General features: G+C 40.7%; 1 protein-coding gene across 3 annotated transcripts in view; it reads right to left on the reverse strand.

Moving 5' to 3' along the window:
- The window catches only part of PCSK5 (proprotein convertase subtilisin/kexin type 5), a 413,193-nt gene that overhangs the window by 377,038 nt on the left and 10,582 nt on the right, over nucleotides 1–25,573 (reverse strand). The gene's annotated exons all lie outside the window — the stretch shown is intronic.

Raw genomic sequence — 25,573 nt, forward strand, 5'->3', positions numbered from 1 at the left:
GCCTCTCCCTATCTCCCTCTTAATGTTTAATTTATATGCAGCATTTTAAGTAATTCTACATCCATCTATATCCAAATGTGGGAAAGAGAAAAAGTCCAATAGCTATCTGGTTATAAAAAACACACGGCATTCTGTTTGCTCGAGAAATGTACAATGAAGGACCTTGTTCGATTATTTATATCATTAATTTAAACAAGTCCTAAGCAGTTGATCATTCACAAAGAAAACACTACTTCGTTTGTTTCCTGACTTCGGTAGACAGCAGTTTTTCATTTACTGCAAAACTAAAAGTTGAATGGCAATTTCTTAAACAAAACAAAGATCATATATCCTACCAATCAACCAAGTTTCCTGTGTAAAAATAGTTCAATCCACTTGATCTCAACCATTTCTTTAACAAATGAGTCTTCTTATCTGTGCACCCCCTTCTTTAGTTAAAAACAGTTAGTTCTGTTTAGGATAGTTTTCAAAGTAAGTCCCAGTCCACTTTAGAAAAACAAATGAACGAAACCTCAAACAATCATATTCTCTTGGCAGATTGTAAAATGTGGATCACATCATGGAAACTGAACAAGTACAACAAATACAGGCAGGAGACCTGGGTTCTAGGTCCAGCTGACATTCGCCAGAGGTGGCTTCTTGGCTAAATCACATATACTGAGTGAGTCTCAAGTTTTCATTTCCATAACAAGACTTTGGGCTCGTTAATTTCTAAGATCACTGCAGCTCTCAAATCCCTTCTTTGACACTGACACTTTCCTTGCTTTGGGCAAATACATTAAGTGGCTCTTTCTCCAGAACGTCATGGCTTTGCCCTAAAAGAATGACCAGGATGTTTTCTAACTGGGACCATTCAAAAGTGGGGCTTTCTTAGTTGAAAAAAAGAAAAAAAGTCATTGGTCCCACTTAATTTTTCTTATTCCCATTATTTATTTCTTATTCCCATCTTTCCATCACATTCTTAGTCCACCCATCCCTTTACTATAAGGGTGATCAACCTAATCTCTGTGCCACTTAAGAGCCATCTCCTCACTGGGACGTTATGCACTAATTGAAGGTCCCTAGTCCTCATTAATTTTGAAGGTCTGAAGCCTCCCATTTTTTCTTCAAGTGGACCCTGCCCAGATGTACACAGAAAAGATCCTGGGCTCTGAAAACAAACATGGACCAAAGACAAGGAAATCCCAGCTGAAGCCTCTGATCCCGGTGATCGTGGGCTCTGAATCAGCAGCAACAATGAGGAAGCGGGCAGCGATGCCAGCCCTCGCCTCCAGGTGTTTCAAGGAGGGATTTAGAGGCCAACATTAAGATTCCAGAGGACTAAGGGGAGCATTCAAGGAGGGCACGTAATACTTCATAAGAAAATCTTAAAATCCCAAGAAGCTTAGAGTTTTCACCTCACGTAGCTTTTGTCAAGAGTGTTCTTTGAAAAAATACAGTAGTAGTTCTTGTGGAAAGGAACTTAGACTCGCTGAGGAAGAGCCTTACACAAAACCTACCACCAGCGTGAAAATTGCCAGTGTGTTGAATGTCCACTCAAGTATCATGAAACCTCTCTGATTATGGAAAAATGAATGAATTCAACGTAACTATTAAGCATGAACTATGGATGAAATACACCCCAAAGATATATTCAGATCCTTTGTAGCCTCATTGTACGAACTGGAATCCTAATGTCATGTGTAGGACGGTAGAAGACTGAACCCTTGTCCTGACTTAACTTGCCCTGGGAGCTTGGATACATCACTTAATCTCTTTGGGCCATGGTTTCCTCCAATGTAAATCAAGACACAGGAGGTGTAGTGGACAGAGACTAGGTGTCAAAGAGGGGAAAATAATGTTTATGGGTTCGTGTAGTTACAAGGACTGAATGTAGTAACAGGTGAACTGCCTGGTCAAGTCGTTGCCAGGAACAGAGTAAATGACAGGAGGTTATATTGTCCTCCTCTGTCCACAAGGGCCTGCATGATCCGGCCCAGCCTCCCTTTCTAACCTCCCCTCAAATCATACCTGATCCCAAAGCTCTGGACTCTGCCACGCTTGCCCTTCTCAGTTCCTGGACTTGTCATACCAGTTGCTTCCTCTACCTACAGAACCCTCTCCTACCTCCACCCTCTCCACCTCGCTTCCTCTTCCGCATCCTTTATGTCTCACCTCAAGTAGGAAGTCTTCAAAACTCCCCAGACCAGGTCAGATCCCTTTATTATTTCATCTCACAGATCACAGTAGTTACACTGTGATTGGCACAATTACTTATTTAATGTCTGTGTCCCCAACTGCACACTCCAGTGAGGCAGGGACTCATCTGTTTTGTTTACCATTTTGCTCCCAGCTCCTAATTCATGGCTTGATACACAGTAGGTTCAGAAAAAAAGATTGCTGAATGCAGGACATGAAAATCAGATTCCTTGAATTGCTAAAACTGCATACATTAGAGCTGTGTGAGATTCAAAATCTCTGGTATGAGTTTCACAGAACTAAGGTTAACTTAGGCAAAAAATGGTTGAATTCTGCCCTAACTGAAGTACCAACTCTTCCAGGCTTATTGTGCTGAAGGTTTTAGGTTGAGACATCTCTATGCTTTGGCTTTCTTCCTTCCTTTTTCTTGGTTTGTTTTTTGTTTTTGTTTGTTTTTCCAAGACAATAGCTAAGGAATAGTGTGCATTAATTAGTTCAATTATTCTATCTCATCCAAACAAAATAATCTGTCACCTCCCAGGATTATATATATATATGAAAGCATGTTTATTTCTCTTATCTATTCATCTATTAATATGCATGTGCCTTATTGGCAAGAATTGTATGTTTGATATTCTTTCAACAGCACTGAGCATGCTGAGGGCATTTAATAAACATTAAGAAGACAAATATAATAACAGGTTGGAAGTTACTCAAAAGAAAGACAGTGTATGGAAACGAAGCAGTAATATTATCTATAAGAAGGCATTCCATCTAGCTCTTCCACGTAAAACAAAAAGATGAATGTGTTTATATGTTACGCAATAGCAACGAGGACTAGAATAAGAAGCAATATATATAACTAACTTAGGGATATTTTATAAATAAATCAGGAACCATAGGAATATCCTATCTAATAAAGAAGGAATATGCAAATTGACCATCATGCCATGACAAAGCTGGTGGCGCCCATAGCCACAAGATAGCAGCGCCCAGTCCCCTCAGCCCCCCGGAGTCCCCTAGTCCTTTTAGCCCCACCGGCAGGCAGGGGGGGGAGGTGTGTGTGACAGGCGTGTGGTGTGGCCGGACCCGCCCTCAGGCAGGTCCAGCCGCTCCTTGCGCCTGCCACCAGAGTCCCACAGTCCTTTCAGCCCAGCCAGGGGGCGGGGTGGGGGGGGCACAGGCGCATGGTGTGGCTGGACCAGCCCTCAGCCTCCCAGCCACCCAGGGCCGGCCTGAGGCTCAGGCAAGCCTCAGATGGCAGCTGCCCAGCCACCCAGGGCCACCGGAGGCTCAGGTAACCAGGACTAGCCGAGGTTTGTGCTGCCAGCAGTGGCAGCAACAGAGGTGTAATGGGGGTGTCACCTTCCCCTGATCGTCGAGTCGCCTCCCACCCCTGAGGGCTCCCAGACTGTGAGAGGGGGCAGGCCAGGCTGAGGGACCCCCCTCCCCCCCGCTCCAGTGCATGAATTTTCATGCACTAAGCCTCTAGTATGAAGTATAAAATCAATAGCAGATAAATCAAAGCTCAACCTTTTCCTTAACACCACATAAAGGAAGGAGAATAATTCCTTCTCTCTTGGCCCTCTTAAGCTCCTCTTCTGTACAATGACACACAGACACTCTTATCTGCCTAGCAACACAGCTCTATTCACAATACTAAGTTGATGAATTTCATCTTTCATTCCCAGCCCTGTCAAGTTTTTGTGCTATTTCTTCTTTAGTGGTAGTCCCTCAGCCTTGTACCCAAACTTTTCACTACCCTTTCTTAAACCACATCATGTTCTTAGGTAAGTCTTTTTAATAAGCTATTTTATACTAAGGTGTAAATGACTGGTAAGACTCAATGTTCTTCCAGAGACAACTACAGTTGATCAGAAAATTAAAACTTCAGCCAAATAAATGAGTCTATGGTGCATGTAATTTCAAAAAACAATCATTGGAGGGTTTTGTTTGTTTTTGGGTTTTTTTTTTTTTTCCTGGCAGCAGAAGAGAACCTTTCCCATGTCCCTAAATGCTTATCTTAAAAGCAAGCTTCTGACTTCTGAGCAGAGGGCGAGGAGCCAGAAGATCCACATTCAGAATTCATTCACCACCAACAGTCTCTCCTGTGCTTGCAGGTAAAACCATCACCAGTCTAATGACTCCAGGCATAAACCAATATATATTTCTATAAGGTGACCAACCGTGCCAGTTTGCTCAGGAATGAGGTGTTCTCAGAGATACAGGACTTTTCATTGCTTTAAGTAGGGCAGTCCCAGGCAAACTGGGACATTTAATCACCCTGGTTATAAAGTGCCAAGGCCATGGGCATTCTGGCCACCTCGACGAACCTGTCAGTTTTCTCGGGCTGCTCGTGTTCCCTCTTTCCCTCTCCAATTTAAAGTTGTCTACAAATTCTGACTCCTTTTTAAAAAGTTATTTACCTCCAACCTCCAACCATTTTTTTTTAAACAGAAAAAATCTAAATGAACATCTTACAAAAAAAGATATACAGATGGCCAATAAGCACATGAAAAGACACTCACATGCAAAGTAAAATCAGAATTGCATTACATACACCAGAATGCCTAAATTTAAAAGACTCACAGTACCAAGTTCTAATGAGATTGTGGCGCATCGGGGCTCTCGTACTTTGCTAGTGGGAGTGTAAAAGGGTCCGACGCCTTTGGGAAATCATTTGATGATTTCTTATGAAGCACGCCATCCTCCTCATGACTCAGACACTTCATTTCAAAGTATTCACCTCAAGGAAGTGGAAACCTATTTCCAAACAAAAACTCGGATGCAAATATTTATAGCAGCTTCCTTAATAGCAGCCCCAAACTAGAAACAATGCAAATGTCCATCAACATGTAAATGCATAAATAATGGTATATCCATGTAATTGAATGCCCAGCAATAAAAAGGAACAAACTACTGATATATATATATGATGAATAAATTTCAAATCATCATTCTGACACACCAAAAAAGTTCATATTGTTTGCCATTGCTGGTGTCGGCCAATGGTTAAAGCGCCAGCCCCTTCACTGAAGGGCCATGGTTTGTTTTTTGTTATTGCTGTTTTTTTTCCTAGGGGCCATGGTTTGATTCTCAGTCAAGGGCATGTACCTGGATTGTAGGTTTGATCCCAGCCCCAGTTCGATCTCATGCACCCCACGGGATGTGTGAGAGGCAACCAATGGATGTGTCTCTCTCACATTGATGTTTCTCTCTGTCTCTCTCTCCACCCCCCTCCCTTCCATGCTCTCTGAAAAGCAATGGAAAAAATATCATTGAGTGAGGATTAACAACAACAACAAAAGTGCATACTGTCTGATTCCACTAATATGAAATTCTAGGACAGTTAACCAACAGGGACAGGAAACAGATCAGTGATAACCTGGGTATGGAGTGGGGGCTGACTGGGAGAAGCCTGGAGAAACTCGGAGTGTTGGTAACATTCTGCATCTTGACTGTGGTGGTAATTGCATCGGAGGTAAGTGCTTAGGTATGCTGGAACCAGCTCATCACAGGCTCGCGAGATCCAATCACATCTTTTCCCAACACCCTATTCTGTGCTATCATGTTGGTCACTTGAAATCAACAATGATGGAAGCACTTACACATCAGGAAAAATCTGAAAAAGCTACAAATTAGGACTTCTTATTTTCCCTGAAGAGTCAGTTGTTTAGTATTTATCAGCACACCATGGAGTACATGCATTTGTCAACACCCAGCCAACCTTACACAAAAATGGCTGCATTGGGGGGTATATAAGTTACATCTCAATAACAATGATTTTAAAAGTTATAAATTCCCCTCTTCTGATTTCTGGAGCTCTCCCAGCTGTAGGATGACTTGGAGATTAGGAAACGCAAGAACCCAGTTTCCTGGGGCTGTAATTTATCCTCCAGCTCCCACTTCCTCACACCATCTCAGGTGAAGGAAGAACCAAGTCACCAAGACCACTGTTCTGGCTGACCAACCTCTTTCCAACCCCAAGCTGACAAGTTCAAAACTTCCACTTGTCAAATCCAGAGAGTTAGAGAGGCAGTGGGGGGCGGGGGAGGGGGGGACGGGGCGGATATACTGCTTTCCCTTCATTAAAGGGATAATGTGTTCCCTGGAGAATGTTAAAGCAACTGTAATTATTTGCCTTCTGTGTTACAGACTTTGTAACGTTCAAGGGAGAACCAAAGGGAAGGTGGCCTTGACTGCTTTCCACAAGGTCACCAAGCACAATCCCAACCTCAGGGCCTTTGCACCTGCTGTCCTTCTGCCTGAAATGCTCTTCCAGAAATCTCTATGACTCACTTCCTCGCTGCATTCAGGCCTTGGCTCAGATGCGCCCTTCTCAGGGAGGCCTTCCCTGACCACCCAATTGTCAACAGCCACCACCCTTTCTGCCAAATCCCATCCCCCTTTGATTTATTTTTCTCCTTAACACGTGTCATCACTTAACATATCACATATTCTCTTTATACATCCTATTTATTGTTTATCTTCCCTCACTAGAATGTAACTCCATAAGGGCAGAGATTTCTGTTTTATTTACTTCTGGATTAGCCTTAGTTCCTATTAACAGGGCCAGGCATACCCAATAAATGTGCAGAATAAATGAATAAGTGAAAGGCCCTGCCCTTGAAAAAAAATCAAAGCAACAGTGAGCATGTCTCCAAACATCAGGGAGGGTTTCTTGCTCATCTCTTTATAACTCTTTCTGTGATATAGCATTGGCATATAATGTATCACATGCTTTATGCTTAATAAATGCTGAATGAATGAATGAAATCATCACATGTAAATATATTTGAAAACTGAGAATTTACCACCAATAACCATATAAATCACCAAAATTTTCTTTTATTTTTTTAGTTCCCTCCTTGGTTCCATCATAGTCTATGACCTCTTGGAATCACTGAACAAAAGTGGTATTTATAACAAAGATGCTCTAACAAGGTTATTAAAGTAGTTTTAACGTGTTAAAAGGTACGGCAAGGAAATGCAGAAGCCTGAGGAACTGCTAACATTTGTGAAGCACAAACTAAATGCCAGGCGTTACTGCACTGCATCCTCACAACAGTATGAAGCAGGTGTCACCATTGCCATTTTATATGGAAGAAAGCAGAAATTCACAAGGTTTAAGAATTTGCCCTGGGCCACACAGCTAGTAAAGAAGGAGACTCAGGTTGATTCCAGATGGTCTACCTCCAGAGCATATGTTCTTAAGGACTCTAAAGATGCTTAAAACAAATCATTTCTCAGGAAGAACTTAAAACCACAGCTACCTAGATGTCAATTACCCAAAAGACGATTCTCCTAAGAGTTGTACATGGGGGCTCTTTTCTAGGGATATTTCTGTCTACTTTCAGCAGATGCAAAAAAAAAAAAAAAAAAATGAAAGTGTTGACAAGTACTTGGGAGAGCTCATTCCTGCCCTGATAGGGCAAGAAACCTGGTCTCTATTTCCAGTTCTACCACTGACCCCAGGGAATTTACATTAATAAATTCATGTTAGCGAGACAGTGTCTTTAAGGTAACCTTCACTGTGAAGTTCAAGGGGCATTATAAGTTAAACAAGTGTAATATCTGGCACCAAACACCATAGAAGGTATTGAACTGGGCCACGGAATACCACAAAATGAGAAAGACCTTCCTTAGACTTTAGTTTCATGTCACCTGCTCAGAAAATACCTGTGATTTCTTCCTAAATCCTTCAGGTTCAGGCTCAGCATTTGAGCTCTTTAGAGGATGGCATTAGAGACCAGGAACTTAGAGCAAAAGCACTACAATAATTTTGTCAAATCAGGATGCTGATGAAAAAAAACTATCATCTCTATGATATCAAAGGCAACTTGCAAAGATAGGAGGGATGTGGCAGGCTGAATAATGGCTTCCACAAATGTTCACATTCTCATCCCCAGAATCTTACGTTACATGGTGAAAGAGACTTTGCAGTTGTGATGAAATCAAGGGTTCTGAGATACGGAGGTTATCCTGGATTATCTGAGTGGCCCCCGTGTAATCAATGACAAGGATCCTTACAGGAGGGAGGGAGCAAAGTCGGAGCAGATGTGATGGCAGAAGCAGAGAACAGAGAGAGAGAAAGAGATTTTTAAAAGCTGTGCTGCTGGCTCTGATTGATGGAAGAAGGGGCCACAAACCAAGGAGTGCAGGCGTCCTCTGGGAGCTGGAGAAAGCAAGGCAATGAAGTCTCCTCTAGAATCTCCAGAGCGAACACAGCCTTGCCAACACCTTGATTCTTAGGTTAGGACTTCCGGCCTCCTGTACCGTAAGGTCATAAATGTGTGTTGTTTTAAGCCACTAAGTGTGTGGTTGTTTGTTAGAGAAGTACTAGTAATAGGAATCTAAAACAAGGTAGAATTTGTTCTGCAGTAAACATCTATGAGAAGCAAGGAAATGAAACTATCTGTATTTGGAGCCTCGTTGTTTTTAGTAATGTTAGGGCTCTCTGGGTATTCAGTTATCAATTTCCAAATAGCTATATCAATATAATAATCATGTTTAATATTGGCCAAGCACTCTGCTAAGTACCTGTTAGCATTATCTTGTTGGTCTTGCTAAACAAGATTATCTTGCTTAATCCTCAAAAGAAATTGAAGTCCAAGACTGAACAACTTGCCCAGCAAAACAGAACTAGTAAATGGCTTGTCTATTCAAAGCCAGTATGTAATTAATACTGCTAAATACCAAAGCTACCACTTGATGCCTTCTGGCATTATATCTAATCTTTCCAACAACCCTGCAAATGAAGAAGAAGTTATTCTAATTTCATAGACAAGGAAACTGAGTCTAAAGCTGAGAGAGGTTAAGTAATATGCCAGTGTCAGGATCAGGATTTGAAACCAGGTCTGTCTGACTTTAGCTTCTTCCAATCACAGCACTTTGATTTTATTTAAAAGTTATTCAAAGGGTTTTGTAGTGCCACATGGGATTCTACTGGCACTCTCAAATATCCTCACCCCATTCCGCTTTCTTCTCTCACCAATATGAGGACTTACTGCTTTATTCTAAAGCTACCTGATGGGCAGAGTGTAAGAGAATCTAGGTCCCACCGTTCATTTTAAAAGCAGGGAGTCAAAAACATCTTGACTACGATTTCCAAGAGAGCAAGAAGCAGGTACAACAATTTCACTAAGGAAACATAAAACACAGAGACAGGGAGGTTGTCCTGGATTATATAGGTGGCTCCAGTGTAATCACTGAATTTTAAGCACCGGATTTTCCCAGGTTCCTGTGAAAAATCTACATAGCCTGCCCCATCTCATGAGACATGAGATTTGGCTGAAAGGGAACCGTAGAATCTCAGAGTTGGAAAAGACAAAAACAGAATTTTAATCTGATTTTCCCTTACTGGATGCAGGAATCCATTCTTCAAACTGGCGAAGAGCACTGCATTTTCTAGGGCAGCCCACCTGTTAGAAACTTCTTCCGGGTCACTGGTCCAAGGCCACTCACTACTCCTGGTCTGGCCAGTGGAGCCAACCCATGTCATGCCAGACAGCCAACAGCTCCCTTCTGAGGCTTCCCTGTTCTCGGCTGGACATGCAAATGTTTCCATTCTGTTCTCGTGTGACAAGGCTTCAAGGAGTTGCTTCTGTAATGTCTCCCCAGAAAACTTGGGGCCTAGAACACAACCCTTCTCCACCCCAGGAATGGTGGAGCCAGGATGGAGCCTATGGCCCCGTGATCTCCTTTGGCAATATACTTCTAATGGAAATAAGTGAACATTGACAAAAATTTAGCAGGTTGAACTTGGCTGACTAAAACATCCTCAGAAACCCTTTTTAATTCGGTTGGTTCTTCTCCAGCCTATATTTTAATATATTAAATGTGACTGAAATTTACATTGCTGTTGAATGTTGAATGTCATTTTCTATATTCTACTCGATGCTTTTATAGCCTGCCTAGACATTAATTTATTGAGTGTGTGCTATGTGCCAAGCACTGATCCAAAGATACCGCAGAAAAAGTGAACAAAACAAGGTCCCTGCTAACATGGGGGTAATGTTCTGACTTGATTTCCACAACCCCTCCTGGTACCAACTGCAAGTTTAAAATTTACACCTTCTCTCCTGAGGCAGATGGTTTCTCCCAAGAGCACGCAAGTAATTTTTCATATTAATATATTACAGATAAGGATTAGGTTAAACATTCAACGTAGAATATGTTTGTAACATTCATTTAAGAGTGAACTGTAAATGGCATTAGGCTTTGATTTGCTTCAATCCATTTTTGTCCAAAATGAATAATTATGTCCTTAATATAAAATAATCCTTCTACTATATTCCTCAGATAAGAACATTTATTACTGCTATTTATAGTCAGCTATTCTTTTAAAAAGTTTTTCAAAAGCCATCTGTAAGTAATTTCTGGAGAAACTAAAAAAAAATATATTGTTTAATATTTAAACTATTCCACCTGCTTGTAAGACACACACACACACACACACACGGAATAGAATCCAAGAGAGGCTGAGAGACAGAACACACAGCCTACATGGAGGTCTGTGTTCTTGTCATTACTGATCATCTTAGCAACTTGAAGCATTTCCACGTACATGGAAACAAACAGAAAACAGTACATATTTTGACTAGTGGAAACATTTTTAGAATTACCTCTGGAACAGAAATTTTCTCTTTAGGTCCAATGGCTCTAAGCCTTCGCTATACATTAGAATTATATGAGGATTTAAAAAATACTAATGCCAGGGCCCCCTTACCTACTGTAAAGATTCTAACTCTTAAGGACTGAGTTAAGGCCAGAGCATCAGCATTTTCTTTTAAACGGCTTTCCAGGTAATTCTATGTTCAACCAAGGTGAAAAACCACCCATCTCATTCTGCAGAAATCAAACCGTTTACCCTGAATTCTGCAATCTCCATTCAAATATTCCTATCTACTTAATAAGTTTAAATAAGAAAGAAATCTTTAATTAATTTCATTTGAGCATTAATGTAATGGCCATGTTTTGTTCATCCCTTTAATTATTTCAAAAGTACCCCCCCCCCCAAATTTAGAAAGATCTATTTAACATAACCAGATTCAGAATTTCCAGTATTTTATCATACTGGTAAACAGAGGCCATGTTTACAGCACTTTAAATGACCTGTTTTATTCTTAAAAAGGAAGATTCCGAACGTAAAAATGTTGAGCATTAAGAACGTATAAAAAAGACTTACATGTGCTCAAGTCAGTTGACAGCCTTGTCACCTCAGTTAAAAAAAAAAAAAAAACAACATAGAAAGAGAAGCTCCCTCATATCTTTTCGAATAGCTGTTTAGAGATGCCCTGTTCATTTGTCACCATCCGGGTCTTTCCTGAGAATCATGAGAGTGCAGGATAGTGACCTCGAAACTAGTGCAGGATAGGGCCCTGATTTGGGGGTCAAGCAAAGCATCCATGGCCCAATGGCAGAGGGCAAATGCATGAGCTGTGAAGCCCTGGATCTGGGCAGAGGTGAGGTCGGGTCCTATTCCTACGGTTCCTGAGGCTCTGCCACTGTGGGAGGCTATTGGGCCTTGTACTAATTAAAGATGTCACAGATACACATCTAGCAGAATAGATAAAATAGAAATGGCAATACCCAGTGATGGTGAGTACCCAAGTATGTGAGTTAATGGAAGTCTCATACATTGTTGATGGGATGACTTGGAAACAGTTTGGCAATTTATAATAAAATTAAACATTCACTTATTGTTATAGCATATGACCCAGAAATTCCAGTCCTAAATAGTTCCCCCAAGAAAATAAAAACTGACGTTCACACAAAAAACGTATACATGAATTATTTCTAGTGGCTTTAGTCATAATCACTCAAAACTGGAAACAACCCAATATCCTACAACTGGCGAATGGACAAACAAATTGGTACATCCACATGATGGAATGCTACTCATCAATAAAAAGGAATAAATTACCAGTTGATTAATCAGAGATCATCTCAAATTCATTATAACAAAGGAAAGAAGCCAGGCTTAAAAGGTTGCATGCTGTATTATTTCACTTACAGGACATTTAAGAAAAGGCCATAACACAGACCAGAAAATCCATTAGCAGTTGGGGTTGTAGCAAGAGGCTGATTCCAAGGGAGCATTAGAGAATTTTTCCAAGGTGATGGAATTGTTCTACATATTTATTATAGAGGTGGTTCTATGATGACCTGCAGTTTCAAAACTTATAGAACTCCACAGTGAATTTTCCTATATGAAAGTGTACTGTATGTATGATTACTGAGGTTTATGATGCCTCAATAAATTAGATTCCCTCCTACCCACTCCCCCCCCCCCCGCCCCGCCAAAAAAAAAAAAAAAAAGAGTCCATAAGGAAAAGCCCAGTCATCAAAGTGACTTAACTGGAAAGGTGATACAAATGGAAAAGCCAAAGATTAAAAAGCTGTTTGGATTAAAACATATTTTCAAATTGGCTTCATTCAACTGAGGAGCTTCCCTAAAGCCATAGCAACCACCTCAACATTTGGAATTACACAGCGCAAACAGCTACCCTGAGAATCATCACAATATGTAAAGCTTTCCTTTTATCAAGGAAAGAAGTTATTTCCACATATCTTAGTAAAGCACTTTCACTCACATACCACCTTAGCAAGGACAAAATATGACTGAGTATGCTAAGTGATGGAGTCGTCTGAAACTACTGTAAACTCTGAAAACATGGCTGGTAATTCTGAAGCAAAGATGAGAATAGCTCTGAGTCTCTACGTGCTGCTAATCACACACCTAATACAGATGCTCTGAAAGTAAGTAAAAATCCATGTCAGTGATTCTCAAAGTGTGGCCCTGAGACTAGAAGCATCAGACCCGGAGGACCTACGAGCTGAGCAGAAATGCACATTCACGTGCCCCACCCAACCTGAATCAGAATCTAGTCACCACCATGCTCAGCCAACTCTCAGTTCAAGAGGTGAGAACGTGAATGACTGATGAAGCAACATTCAAAAACGGATGCAAGCACACTGTTGACTATATTGAACTGTGCAGTCAAAATAAAGGACAAGCCCACCCTTCCGTACACCCATACAATCTACATAATAAAAAGGGTTTTAATTCTAGGTTTTACCCTTTTTTATAATGCAGTGAGCCCAATCTGTTTAAAATAAAATTGGATTTCAAGGAATCCAAGTGAATAAAATTTCAGAACTAGAATTTCACAGGTGATATACATACTAATAATTGTAACTATTAAAAATTAAAAGTTGTCTTCCACTAAACATTAGGTCCTGCCATATTCTAATTTATGTAGATTATATCTCCTTAGCTTCTGTTTTCCATATAGAAGGCTCAATAATGATTTGTAAATTTTCAATAAACATATCAAGCCCTAAGATCATATTTTTCTTCCTCTTTCAAGTAAAATGTTTTGATATCTCAAGAAATGTCTTAGTAGAAAAAAATGTTATTTCATCCACCTGAATGGGAGTTCATCAAGCACAGGGAAAATGAATAAACTGGTCCCAATATCATCATCATTATGTCAGCAGATAGGCTCAAAATATAAAACAAGGCTTTATTTGCACTAAATTATCAATGGCTCCTCTCAGAGAACTGCTTTATTGACACTATCTGTGTATGGTTTCCAAAGACTATAAATTCATAATTCTACACAAATGGACTAGCTACTCTTTCAGTCACCTAGGAGCAGATATTCAATCTGATGCTAATTCCCAGGTGGCGTGCAGTTCTTCAGTAGATGCATGCTCACAGAAAACAAATTTGAACATCAGGTTAAGCAAAATAGTACCAAGGTAGAGCCATTGCCCCTCACCTCCAAAACGTGGAAAAATAATGCCAGTGTTTTGGATTATGGGCATGCTTTAGCACCATTAGTGATTGCCCACTTTAAGAATTTTACAACCTCCTAAACAGGGTAAGTAACTCATCACGGCACATGCTTTTGTCTTCTTGTTTTATTCTATGTAATGGCAAAATTAATGGCTCACATACACATACTCTCTCCATCTTTAAGCTGCTTTCCCATACATCCTTTTATATGAGTAATTAAGGTAATTTCATCCGGCTTTATAAAACCGATCAATTACTTCTTGTTACTTTTGTAATAAAATATAAAAAAATGCCTTTATTGGGTCTATGAGGGGCTACCAGACCTGTCTTCTGTTTACCCTTCTAACATCCTCTCCTAGCGCCTCCCCGTCGCTCACTGTGCTCTAACCCCACTGGCCTCCTTTCCGGCCTCCGGACCTGTGCCCGTGCTTTCCCAGCTGCCTGGATTTCCCTTTATTCGATCTCTCGTTGCCTAATTCATTCTCATTTTTTTTAGACCTTCACTCAAACATTGCTTAGTCAGAAAAAGCGTTCTCTGACCTCTCTGCTAAATGACCCTCCCCAGTTACTCTCCATCTCGTCAAGCTATTTATTTCCTTACTAACTGAACGTTTTGTATATTGCCTGCACCCAGCACAGTGCCTGGCATATAATGACTGCCCATAAGCATTTTTAGAATGAGTGAGTAAATGAAAGAGTACTGTGAAATAAGAATTATTATTCCGATTTTCCAAATAATAAAACTGAGTCCCAGCTAAATCCATCAATTTACCCAACACTACCCTATGAGCAAGCGATAAAAACAAGATTTTTCTAGCACCAAGCTCTGTGCTATTTTTCACTATTCTATATGAAACCTAAATAGGCTAAAGAACATCCTAATTTATGCTTGGAGTCATATTTTCAATTTTTATTAAAGTTTCAGCTCCAACTTGATTAACTTTAAGATTAATATCTTTATCTCAACAATACTGAGACTAACATGCCAAGCTTTTAATTCTTTTCTTAACATAAAAAAGTCCATTGGCCTTTATTTCAGCAGCTTTCTTAGTCTTAAATATATATCAAATAAACCCCCAAAAAGGAGTTTAAATAACCATTATACCCACCAAGTAAATGTTTGTATCCATAAAATAGAAAGTTAGAAGTGATGTTTAAGAAAATGTACTCGGTGCAGTAGATTGAGTTTTAAGTATCTCCCTTCTATCATTCCTAAGTACTTACTGTTGACATAAAATATAAACCCAATACAGTGTTTTACCAAAAGAATCATTGCAATGTTTACAGATTTTCGCAGTAACTGAAGTCATATCCTTATCTGGACAGATACCTCATATCTGGTAAAATGAAGAAAAAGTAAGTGTCTTTAATATATATTCAGCTTCTCTCTGAGGCTTCCACAGGATGGGAAATTAATCCATGAATTATTTTAATGTTCTAAAACACTAGATATTGCCTGATTGCTACATTTGTACTGCTCAAATAGATGCAGGCAATTTAGCAGAAGAACAGGGCTTTGCAAGTTTTCCTCCCTCTTAGGCGAAACATGCCAACATTCTGTAGCTAAGTTGTGAAATAAGTTTAAAGCCCCAATAAAGTAAAGAGATAAAGACCCAAATTGGAGAATGGGAGTCACAAGCATTTTACTCCTATCTCAAAGATATCATGTCAATTGAACTCTCAGTTTTTGCATTAAACATGCTGATATGCCTCTATTCTGTTATTTTAGTTACTGCACAGACCTTTCACAGGCCTATAAATGGAACTCACATGCTCAGTGTGATGTGATGTATTCAACAACCAACCCTTCATCTCACCGTTTAACAACTATATCAGGCAAGGAAAGCTGAGTTTAACTTGCAGTCATGGATAAAGGCACCCCCTTAGTCCAAGGCCATATTCCTATATGCAAAAATAATTACTATGTTCATCTCCCTCAATCTGAGCCTCTGACTTCCCTGGTTCCCAAGACCTACCAAGATGTTCATGCTCTAGCCATTAGATAAATCATTTACTCATTACTAAACAGCCACCATGATAGAACTGACCTTTCACTATATCAAAATCAGTAAAAGATATCTGGCATTTCTTAGCAAGATAAAAGGGTATAAAAGTCAGGTTTTCACAGAACAAGGAAAAAAAGATTGCCTCCAAAATCAAGTTATTTATTCATATGCTGCATACCTATATATACAAACTCCCTTGACCAATTTTACACACACACAAGGTGGGGCAAACGGAGGTTTATATAGTTTGTATGGCAAAATACTACAATGATTAATAAATAATAATACAAGAATAAACTTGGCTTCACGTACTCACAACTGTAAACCTACTTTTGCCCCACCCTATACATTGTTTCCTAAAGAAACACAGGTCCTGATAAATACAAACATTATTAGCAAGGATGAATGAAGAACTACATATACATCCTACAAAGGATCAAGATGACTAGAAAAGCTTCTTTACATCATTAATAAAGTAACTCTTTTTTTATCATAAGAGCTTGACACTGGAACTCAGGTTTGCTAAATACCTTTATCCACACCTCCTCATTTGGGGCCTCAGTTTCTTCATCTTTATAATGAGGGGACTAGGTGACACCATTGCTCACAACTCTAAAACCCAATGGGTCTAACTACCTGAGGGCCATTTATATTTTAGGAGACATTATTAGGACTCTTCCAAAGCCATGGACTGTTGGAAGTGGCATTTCTTTCAAGACAAATAAACTACCATTAATTAAAATATACCCCCCCATACACATACTCACAAACACTCACACACACACACACTTTTTTTCCCAACAGTAAGGAATAACCAAATCCGACGTGGTGATGAGGGGGCAAAAGGCAGTGCCTTATGGAATGCAGCAGCCAGCAAGACTCAAGCAATAAATTTTATATAACTTTGTCATACTCTCCCATCACAGAGCCCTTTATGATAACACTCAAGTAAGCCCATCTGGTTGAGTTAATAATTAGTTTAAATCTGTTACAAGTTAATGACACATTAACTTGTCATTCCTGGTACATGATGATACAGCGAATTTGACACAATTTACAGATAATATTTTGCAGTGCCTTTCATTTTTCTGTATTTCCTACATTGATTAGAAAACAAAAGTCATTAAAGAACAAACAGGACCTTCAAATAAGACTTACATACATATTACATTAAAAGGGGAGGTACACTCTAAGAAATCACGTAGGGTTTCAGAAGGACATCTCCAAGGCGGACACAGACTCCAGGCCATTTCTATATTTTGAATAAATGCTAAAAACATAAAGCTTATTTATTTAACTGTTTACATGTACTATCAAAATATAACTATGCTATTCACCAGATAGTTTCAGAATGCACAATGCTTACTATAAGTAGTGAAATGTAATAACACATGAGATACAAGTTTTTAAATGGGCGCTGTATTTCAGTGTCCAGCCAAGGCATGAAACTGTATCTATAGGCTCAATGGGAGGTATTTCGTAAATACGAAACCTGGAGCTAAATGATCTCCCAGCCTGTGTTCCTGGTGTCCTGCCCCCCTGCAGTTCATCTGAAGATCTGTCATGTGGGTAGGGCCTTTCAGTATCAATTACACAAAAAAGCACAAATATGTGACATGAAACATCAACAAATATTTAGATGCTCATATATTTGTAACTACACAAAAAATACCCCTACCCCAAATGCAAATAGGCTATAATTAAGCAAAATCTGACTACTGAGGCTGGATCATCAAAATGCAAATAAGGTTGGAAATGAGCAAATGATTCCCATGTTTTGATGGTAATGAAACTAGAAGGCTGAGACCAGAGTGGAGAGAAAGCGGATTCCTCGGGGAAAGAGGGGCAGAGTCTGGGGACACAGCCAGTCTATCCGGTGACGAAGAAGAAATGAGCCCAGGGGTTGTTCTCAACCCCGCTGTTCATTGAAGATTACCGACACCCAGGACCCACTCAAAGCCAATTAATCAGAACCGCTCATGGTATCTTTAAAGAGTCCCAGGGCACAGGAATGTGGAGCCAGAATTGAGAGCCATGAGTCAAGGCAGCTGAGGATCAGGGCAAGAAAAGGCCAAGTCAGAAGAATTCCAATGATGAGGATGTGGATAACTGCAAGGAGACAGAGCTGGTTCCTTCTAGAATGGATCTGGCATGGGAGTGGCGTAGGGTTGAGAGATGTCCATAAACAGGTCCCTTTCTTGTTCAGCAACAGAGTAAAGGAAACAGCTCTGTGGAGAAAGGGGCATTTAGATGACTGAAGTGATGGCAAACTAAATACAGATAATGTTCTTTTCCACATTAGACTTCATGATGTCCCATTCCCTCTCACTATGTAAGTATATGTATTTAAATGTAAACATTTACCTTGTCCTTTCACGTAGTAGAGAACAGGTCGCATCTCTGTGCAAAACTGGCTAATTGCCTTTCTGTTCCCTCCGAGAAAATCCCAAGTCCTTACTGAGCACGACCTGCAAAGACCTAGAGCCTTGCTCCTCAAAGTGTGGTCCCGAGACCAGCAGCAGCAGCACTCACTGCCTGAGACCTTGTCAGAACTGGCCCCATCCCAGACCTACTAAATTAGGGACCTTACAAATTCAACAAGATTCCCAAGTGACTTACACGCACACTAAAACTTGAGAAGGACCGGCCTACAGGATCTACCTCACTTCTCCAACCCACCCCCATTACCGCTCTGGTCCATCTGATAGCCAACTTGCTCACACAGCATCACTGGTCTTCTTGGTATTCCTTCAACACAGCAGGTTCTCTCCTGCCCAGGGCCTTTGTTCTGACTGTTCTCTCTACCAGAATGTGCTGCTTCCAGGTATCTGTAAGCCTCATTTCTTTACCTCCACTTCTTCAGATCGTTACTCATGTAAATTTCCCTAGTCATTCTGTTTACAAGTGGGGAAAAAAAGTTTTCCAGATATTCCCTCTTCTTGGCTTTTTATCCATAGCATTTACCACCAACTGATATATTTTTTTGTTTTCTATTCAATTGTTTATTAACAAATTCCCTGTGGTATGTGCAAAACATGGCCACAAATTCTTTGTATCTCCCATCAATGGGTAAGGTACATGTCTCCATCTCTTGAAGCTGGGCTTGATCATATGACTTGTTTTGACTTACAGGATGTTAGTAAATAGAACACAAGCAGAACTTTGAAAGGAGCTTGCATATTGAGGATTCCTCTCTCTCTCTCTGGCTGCTTGCATGCCTTCTTGTCACTATGGGAAGAGGCCCAAGCCAGCCCGCTGGATGATGACCAAGTACACATGACCAGTGGCCCTCATAATCCAAGCAAGCAGCTGGCACTAACCACCAGGAACATGAATGAAGCCATCCAAGACCAACCAGGCCCTACCTGACCCATCAGTTGACCAAAGAACCTACCAATTAACAGCCTCATAGCAATAATAATTATTATTTGTCAGGGGAGGTAGAAGAAGGTATAGGGGGGCATAAATGGCAACTGGACTTGGGGTGATGAGCACACAATACAATATACAGATGATGTATTATAGAATTGTATACCTGAAATCTATATAATTTTATTAACCAATGTTACTCCAATAAATTCAATTAAAAATAATAATTCCTATTTTAAGCCACTGAGTTTTGGGTGACTGTCTTTGCAGCAAGCAGGTCCACTCCCCTGTGCGTATGTAGGTTTTCAGGCATTTGGTGCCCTTCTGCATCCCCAGGGCTCAGTAGAGCACTTGGCATAGTGCAGATATTCTAAAGCCATCTGCAATGAACGTTGAAGGGCAAAATGATGGCAAAGGGAACACCCACAAGTGAAAGAAAGAAATGCCAGAGATGGCCTCCAGAGCTGAGACAAGAAAGTGGCAGACGCACTTTCTGGGTTCACTGTAACCTTTGTCTGTCAGAGTTAGGGTGAACTAAATAAGATTTTGACTATTTTGGTAACAGAATATTTTAGTAAAAAAAAAAAATCCACATGTTCACATGCAGTGTTTCAAATTGGTTCAAAATAGGTCTAGATTAATGGCACTTAACTTGTCTAAGACTGCACAACATGTGACCTTTAGGATATTTTTCACATTATGCAGCACTTACTTTCCTCGTTTTGAGTTAATTCCGATTTTTAACAGCTCGCAAATCGGCGAACCAAATCATTGCATGTTGCTTCAATCCTGTCCTGCCAAAGAAGAAAAATCTGCTGCTTTGGATTCGTTTCAACAGTTGGAAATTCAGGCCATAACGTTTTAAACCTCAGATACTCCCTGCTGTGTCCACATCACATAAATCACACAAGTGCATAGATACCCACATGTTTGCGAAGTCAGTTCTCTAACAACAAAGGCATAATGTCCAGGGGAAAAAGGTAGCGGATTTAAGTGGATTCTGCAGTAGTGGGTGCTGTAATCCTGAAAGCACAGTGTGGGCCTTAGAAAAGGCACAAGCAAATGCTATTGGCAAGCAGAAAGCAAGTCCTTTATTAAACAATGATTCAAGGTGCAGAGTTAGCAAGTTATTTTCATTTGGTGAAGGAAAGTAAAAGGCAAACTGCAATACACTAAGTTTCTCTCTTCTTGGAAAAGAGAAAAAATACTCCCAGTTTTCTAAAGGCTTAGAAGGCATGAACAGGTATATCTGAACTCATGGAACAAGTCTTACCTGCAGAGCTGATAAGGCCAGAGAGAAGCAACACAATGCAATTTAGCTCTGGGATCTTCAGGTGTGTGTGTGTGTGTGTGTGTGTGTGTTTCTTCAGGAAATGCAAAATCTCTTAAGCAATGGAAGGAACTGCAAGGCACATTTGCAAATACCTATTATCTGGCTTCTGATTTTTTTAAACACATATAATTATCGCTCACATAATGAGCAAAATGTATACTGGAGATCACTGAGGTCTTCCTAATAAGTTACAGGGTTCTTCTTCAGAGTATCACAGAATCCTCTTCCCCCTTTCCATCACATCTCTTAGTCTACACCGGCCTTGCTGCTCCTGGGACCCAGGCTAACGGAGCATCCCACCTGGAGCTCCCAGCAAATTGTGCACTGATGGTAACAGAAGGGACATGTCTCACTTCTCACATTTCGTAGGCCAACAGAAGTTACCTGGCCACGCTTACCACCAAAATAGGGGAATACAATCCTATCACATAGGTAGGTGGAGAACCAGCAATATTCAGTGGACAATACTAATGTCTCCATTTACTCTCTGCTTGTGTTTACTCACAGCCATTTATCCAGTTCAGAATAGTTTCCTGAGGGCATTTCAACTGCAGAGCATTCCTCTAAGAGCCATATGAACCTCTTTAAGGGGTTTCTATCCAGCAGAGGAGATAAAATATATACAGAATACAAGATTAAAATGTCAAAGGCCAGCAAAAAGCAGCAAAGTTCCATGAGAGTTTGAACGAAGGCGGTTTTAGCCACAGGCCATTTAATTTGAGGAAGTGACATCTGAGAAGGGCTTTGCAGAACCAGTGAGAACTGGACGTGAGATGTCCAGGCAGCGGGGACTACGTGAGTGGGAGCAGAGAAGCAGGGCATGGCAGTTCAGGTGCAAAGAATGGTAAAGTGTTTAGTTGAATGATGTTTAGAATAGAGAAGACAAAAGATGAAGAGAAGAAGGGAGGAAGAAGGAGGGGAAGGAGAAGAGGAGGGGGGAGTGAGAGAAGGCAATTGATGGGGGAGAGGGAAGAATAAGTAGTCTTTTCGACCACAGTGGGTTCTGAGAAAATTAATCTGTCTTATGTGGCAAACTTTGAAGGGGAAGGCAATGGGGAATGGGTAGGATTAGTGTAGTAGTCCAAAGAAAGAAGTAGCAAATGGCTTAGCTACAGTAGACCATCACAATTGAGAGGAGGGAATAGTTCTTCTCTTGGACTGTATAAGCATGGGAACACTCAGCTTCCCCATCTCCCTGTCATCTGACCCAGAAAATATAACTCACCTTTCCTTCCATCAGCCTGAGCCTGAAGGGTTGGTCATTTGAGACTGAGATCTGATCAAAATAAAGAGGTCAGATGGGACGACCCATCTCCATTGAGAGACTTGGCTTCTGGCCATGTCACCCAACCAAGGCAGCATTCCTTTTATACTTAAGGGGATAGCTGCTCTATGTGTCCTGAGCTTATTTCCTGTTCCAATGATATTTCTGAAGCCGCTCCTTATGGACTAAGCTGCAAGGTTTAATTTATGTCAGGTTGTCCTGGGAGTCTGCAATCCCTCCTCTCATGCAGATTTAACTTCAGGGTTTTGGCCCTGCGAAAGCCAAGTAGGCACTGCCACAAGTCTTTGGTCATCACAGGATTCTACTGCTTACATTATACAGAGCCTTAGAACCTTTTATGTGTACCCAATTTGGTTTATTTTTTGTTACTTCCATTAATTCTACACAAACAGTAAAATCTGCCTGTGGTCTGAAACCTCTTTTTACTGACCGATTCCTTCACTGGGGAGGGTAGACTCTGTGCTGTTCTTCCCCTTGCTCCAATGGACCCGAGACTTCCACTGCCACCCCTGGGAGAGGATCACAGCCACCAGGGTCCTTGGAGTTCCCTAAGACCCATGGAGAAGCTATCCCCATCCTACGATGACCTGGAACTTGGCACCGGAGCAGACAATGTCACACTGTGTACTCTGACGGTCACACCAAGAATTCTCATGGAAGTCAAAGCCAGAGAGAATGAGCCTGCTGATCATGCCAAGGTCCGATGAGGGTTAGGCTATTTCCTGGGAAGCCCTGGACTTTAGATCCACACACAAATGACTTATCAATCCTAGATTGCTACTTTTCACCACACTCCTTTACAGAACACACACACACTTAGCCTTCCTTATTGACTGGGTAGTAGAATTTTTTTGTATTTCTTCTCTAATGTTCAGATTTACTTTTCATTTCATACACATTGTATGCCAAAAAATACTTTAGGAGTCAACCAATATTTAATTATTATTTATCTAGAGCAAGACACCATGCTATGAAACAATAAGTCCCCAAAAGAAGCGGGGGCGGGGGGGGGGGAGAGAAAAACTTTACTCAATTCCCTAAGAGAATTTTGAGCTAACTATACCTGTATTTTACCTATACTTATACTTCCAGAGCAAGGTACAGAGGTGACATTGAGATGTGCCTTCAAGAAGAGATAGAATTTCCAGAAGAGCAAGAGGTCAGTGAATATTCCAGGTGGAAAGATTGGCACAGAAAGGAGAAAACATTGAGTATAATATCTCAACGAGGAGTCTAGTTTGGCTTTGTTAAGGACAGAGCTGGAGAGACGATAAAAGTATTCCAAGACGAGTAGTTGCCCTTGAAAACCCAGAGAAGGAATCTGTTTAACCCTTTGCACTCGCTTGCTTTTTTCTCGATTCCTTTATTCTACTCGGGATTTAATTTTTTAAATACCCCAGATTTTACAAAGCGCGGCAGTAGAATAAAAAACTGGAGTTTCTTTTCATACAAACTTATTTATTTGGATTTTTTTATATTTCAAATTATTGATACATTCAAAGAGTAATTTTAATCTCTATAATTTTTCATGGTGTGATATTTTTTGAAACGTTCACCCACATGAAGACCTGGTTTACATTCACATGTTTCGCAAATATAAATCGTCTCTCTTCTTCCTCCTTTGATTTTTCTGTTAGAACAAACAACACACTCTCTGTGTTTTTTGTTAGGGTGAGGTGTGATTATATGGAGCTTTCCATCTAAACGTTGCTCTAAGTTAGTGGATAATAATCTACCCCTGGAAGTTTGTGTACCATCTCTGAATTCTCCAACAAGATCATGTACTAGTTTCCTAATAAATTTCACATGCGTTATCGGTTTTTCATTTTTTTCTTTTTTGCCATCAGTTGAGACGGCATTTACATTTTACTTGTCTTTTCATGCTAATGAAAACAAGAAAAGATACTGGAAAAAATAGACAAAAATCCCCCTTACCCCCGCAGTGAAACTATGTGTCGAGTGTGGCTCGACATATGAGCTGCTACCGATGCCAACCGTGTCGAGTCACACTCGACATCCGAGTGCAAAAGGTTAAACACAGTAGGCAAATGGGAGCTGCTGGTGGCCTCTGAAAGGGAGATGGCACCACCAAAATGAAACTTTAAGATTATCGTCTCCAACTTCAAGCTCAACCACTTCTTCAGTGTTAACCTGACCAGGAGTTTTCTGTTTCCCTGGGGCCTTTGCACTTGGCTCTTTCTCCTCTGCCTGGACCGCCCCACCCCACCTCCAGGTGGTTGGCTCCTTTAGAACATCCAGGCCTCGGCTCATTTCCTCCTCAATGACCGCCCCCCCCCCCCCCCGACCAGCCGATCTAAAGGAGTTCTCCCACCCTCAGTCACTTTTTACTCAACAAATGTATTTTGTTTTCCAACAACATTTGTAATTTGAAATGATTTCATTCATTTCATTACCAGTTTATAGTTTGACTCCCTCCCATAATAATATAAGCTCCCATAGTAGTATAAGCTTATTAAAGACAAATATTATAGTACTGTGCCTATTAGAATGGCTGATAAACAATAGGGACTCCATAACTACTTTTAACAGCTTTATTGAGATATAAATCACACATCATACATTTCACCTACTTAAAGTGTACTATTCACAAGATTTTAGTATAGTCACAGAGTTGTGCAAAAATCACCACCATCAATTTTAGAATATTTTCATCACCCCAAATAGAAACTGCATACCCATTAGCAGTCACTCCACATTCCCCCCACCCTTCCAGCCCTAGGGGACCCCTATACCACTTCCCGTCTCTCTAGATTTGCCCATTCTGGACATTTCATATAAATGGAATCATACCATACATACATGACTGTTTGTGACTGGCTCCTTTCACTTAGCATAGTGTTTTCAAGGTTCATCCATGTTGTAACTTTTACCATCCAATAATATTCTATTCCACAGATATAGTAAATTTTGTTTATCCATTCATCACTTGATAAACATTTGAGTGGTTTCCACTTTTTGGCTCTTATAGATAACTAGTAGCCCATTTGCAGGAAGAATCCTGCAAGCAGCTGCGTGCACTGCCGCCACCGCCTTTGCCCGCCCTGCCCCCGCTCCGTCCCTCCGGAGCTTTCCCTCTGGCAGCCTCCTTGCTTTCCACTTTTCCTCCCTCTTCCTTCTAAGTTGTCTTCAGTCTTCACTCCACCCTCCCTCAGTGTATGCAAATAAACTGCCATCTTTGTTGGGTAATTTGCATACTCACCCTGATTGGCTGGTGGGCGTGGCTTGGGCATAGCAAAGGTGCGGTCAATTTGCATATTACTATTTTATTAGGTAGGATGCTGCCATGAACTTCTGTCTGCAAGTCTTAGTGAGAACAAATGTTTTCATTTCTCTTAAGAGTAGAATTGCTGGGTTACACGGTAACTCTGTGTTGAACCTTTTGAGGAACCGCTGGACTGTTTTCCAGAATGGCTGCACCACTTTACATTTCTGGCAGCAGGGTAGGAGGGTTCCGATTTCGCTCCATCCTTGCCAATACTGCCATGATCTGTCTTTCCGATTATAGCAAGCCCAGTCAGTGTGAACTAGTATCTCACTGTGGTTTTGATTTGCATTTCCCTGCTGACTAATGATGTTGA

This window comes from Cnephaeus nilssonii (assembly GCF_951640355.1).
Source record: "Cnephaeus nilssonii genome assembly, chromosome: 14".
Classification (NCBI taxonomy): Eukaryota; Metazoa; Chordata; class Mammalia; order Chiroptera; family Vespertilionidae; genus Cnephaeus; species Cnephaeus nilssonii.